The sequence below is a fragment of the Triticum dicoccoides genome, chromosome 3B (assembly GCF_002162155.2).
Source record: "Triticum dicoccoides isolate Atlit2015 ecotype Zavitan chromosome 3B, WEW_v2.0, whole genome shotgun sequence".
NCBI lineage: Eukaryota > Viridiplantae > Streptophyta > Magnoliopsida > Poales > Poaceae > Triticum > Triticum dicoccoides.
Window position 1 is genome coordinate 783,879,999 of NC_041385.1, and position 3,492 is coordinate 783,883,490.

The 3,492-nt window shown below is 52.5% G+C and overlaps 1 pseudogene; it reads left to right on the top strand.

Moving 5' to 3' along the window:
* The first annotated feature begins 1,542 nt into the window (after nt 1-1,542).
* On the top strand, nt 1,543-2,208 carry LOC119280026 (annotated as a pseudogene).
* The last annotated feature ends 1,284 nt before the right edge of the window (nt 2,209-3,492 follow it).

Here is a 3,492-nt window from a genome sequence, read left to right on the forward strand (position 1 = left end):
TATTACCACTAATTAAGACAACAGGAGCCATAGGTGGGATGATTTGTGAAGCAGTTTTTTTATGACTTGAAGTCGATCTGGTCTCTTTTCTTCCTTAATAACAATAGTGGCTTCCATTGTACCACTAGTAATTTTCGTTAGTACTTTTGATGATTGATTGATGGACAAAGGTCCACGATATTTTCTTCGCTAACAACAACCGCTTTCTGTCGGCCTGGTAATTTGCAAAAATACGTATATCCCCGTAAAATAAGAAGAGTGTAAACGTATGTGGCTACAAATTAATTAATTTTATGAAGTGAAAGGCTGTCAGCTTGTCCAAAGGATTTGATCACAGGCACTTGAGGGATCCTAGCCTCCTAGGGGAAGTTTGAAATTGCCCACGTCTCCGCACGGAATGTGGCGTATCCCGTCGGCCAGAGGGATCCGGCTTGCCTGCTCCTTTTCCATGCTCCCATCCGTGCTCCCACTTCATCCTACGGCTGTCTTTTTTCCTTTCCTTTTTCTAATCTAATCATCTCCCCCTCCCCCTGATTTTAAGGGGGTGGGGCCGGGCCTTATTTTGTTTCAATCAAAACAAGCCACGTACGCGGGAGCACGGATGGGCACACGGCGGAGGAGCAGGCAAGTCTCGTCCCGGCCAGAGAACAAATCGCCAAGAGCTTTCCTGTTTTTTAGTCTCCGAGAGAAAAGAAAAGACCTACCCTACGGATCGAGAGCTCCCTCCCACGACCATGGCGGAGACTGCAGCTGGATCGCTACCTCTCCTCCCGGATGAGGTCGCCACCACTAGGCTGAGGCGAATCATGGCGGAGGCTGCAGGAGCGATGCCTCTTCTCCACGCCCTCCCGGATGAGATCTCTATCTGGGAGATCCTCGTCCGCCTGCCTCCCAAATCCCTTCTCCGTTGCCGCGCTGTCTGCCACGCGTGGCGTCGCGCCACCTCCACCCGCGACTTCCTCCTCTCCCACCACGACCGCCAGCCCCCCCCCTCCTCTACAGCAAAGATTATAATTGCAGCGTCGGTGGCCACATCAAGTCCATAGACATCATCCCCTACAACCACAGGGCAGTCGACGAGCTCCAGTCCGTCGCCCGACTTGATGGCGCCTCCGACATCTCTCTCGAGGCCTGCTGTGACGGCCTCCTCGTCTTACACACATGGAATAAGAGGGGTGAAGGCTACGTTGTGACGATCTTCATCTGCAACCCTGGCACTCGTCAATATGCTCCCCTCCACCAGCTTGATGGCTTCGAGCTCCTGGGTGTTGAAATATATTGCCCGTCTCCCTTCATCAGTTCGGACTTTTGAATGAGTTGGCTGGAGCATGAATTCAATATGGTATCAGAGCTAAGAGGTCTTGAGTTCAAGACCCCGCCAACACAATATTAAATAAAATAATTCTGCGGCCTACATTGATCCCACGTCTAAGGACTAAAATAGCCTAGACGTGAGGAGGAGTGTTGAAATATATTGCCCGCCTTCCTCCACCAGTTCAGACTTTTGAATGAGTTGGCTGGAGCATGAATTCAATACTGGGAATGTACCCACACAGCCCAACCAGCAAATACCGACTACTGGTGGTCCAAAAGACGAAGAATGATGGCTGCTACGTCTACACACTAGGCTCCGGCCAGCCGCCGAGGCACATAGGATGCCCTGATGACAAGGAACTGATGACTTCCCCTGAAACTGTCTTTTTCTGTGGTAGCTTGCATTGGCACAGAGACACCATGATAATGGTGTTTGACACCACCAACGAGTCGTTCCGGCAGATGCACTCTCCCATGGTTTCGGCAGATGACCATGCTGACCTGTTTGAGATGAGTGACATGCTTGGCATGTTCTGTTTTAATGAGAAAGAGAACGTTGTTGACATCTGGGTGATGCAGGACTATGAAGGCGAAGTCTGGGCCTTACAACATCAGGTTAAATTGCCGATTGCAGAGATCATGGAGCAATTTGAAACTTCTGGAGGTTGGTTTGATCTGGTGGCCGCATCTTGGGATGGTGACGTGCTACTGCTGATTCAATTTGAAGATAACTGGCTGCTTTAGGTTGACATGGATGGCAAGTTGATTGCTAATACTCGTCACAGATTCCTATATACTACTCTACTTTGGCTCAAACAATCTCTAGTTTCACATACCTCCTTTCTGGTACTAGAGGGTTATGTTGCGAATGCTTCGCCTTTTCATCTCACCTGATGATTATGATCTGAGTATTATTTAGCTTTCATCTGAGGGCAGTTTATGAGTGTGGTGGTACTTCCTAACCGCCTAGGTCTTCATATCCACAAGAGCTACAGTATGTATTAACTGGAGCCTCTAAGAGACAACTAGCTTTTGTTAATGTATAAAAAGTTATGACCAAGAAGCTCTGGCTGTTATATGGTTGTGTTATATTTCTTTTAGTTGCAAAGTGGCTAGCATGTTGATGCTACAGTTATCTAGTTGTTCTAGTCAGTATTACCGAAAAGGGGTTTCGCCCCGCTTTATATATAAAGCAAAGATCCTCAACAACCCGGTACAAACACCCGCCAACACCACACACGCACACACCTAAGGCAGGATACATAGGCGCCGAGCGCAGCAACAACAACCCTAGCGCTACAAGAGCAATCGGGGTCCTCGACCGTGAACACGCCACCGCGAAGAGATAAAGCCACATACGACGAACCGTGGGCTCCAAGGCAGCGCCTTCAGAAAGGATACGACACCGGAGCGTCGCCACCGCCTGACCTGAGGATCAGAATTTCCCCTGGAGCAACACGACGGGCAATGAAAGCCGCGACGACGCCTTCAAGAAGGGAACGAACTTCGTCGTCGCTGATCCGTCTGAAGATAGAACATGTTTTCACCCCGGCCAACACTCACCGTCACCGAACACCACACCCAGGTGACCACGCCGCCCACACGACCAGGGCCACCGGGCAGCACCTAGCCACGGGCTCTGCCCATGAGCACCGCAGAACCACCACTAGGGCCGCCGCCCTGACATCCAAGACCTGGACACCACCTCACTCGAGACCCACCGCTACCCCAACCAAAGATGTGGGCGGAAAGGACTCGCCTTTCGCACCCCTAGGCTACCCCCAACTCCATCGACTCGTCCTGCTGACGGGCGCGAGACGAGGTCGGTCTTGCTGCCGAGCGCGAGATGAGGACGGTCCTGCTGCCGGACGCGAGACGAGGACGGTCCTGCAGCCGGGCGCGAGACAAGGTCGGTCCTGCTGCCGGGCACGAGACAAGCATGGTCCTGCTGCCGAGCGCGAGACAAGCGATGGACCATAGCCGGGGGAGGGCCGAACCTTCGACGACGGTAGCGACCCGACAATGAGGAGATGGACCGAAAGTCAAAATAGGCCGCCTACAAACGAGCCGACACCGGAAATCGGCCGCCGCAGCCAACCCGCCAAACTGTCGTGACGCCGGCGCAGCGAAAGGAAGCCGCCACGCCCAGAGGGCCGAGCCACCTCACGCCGCCGCCCA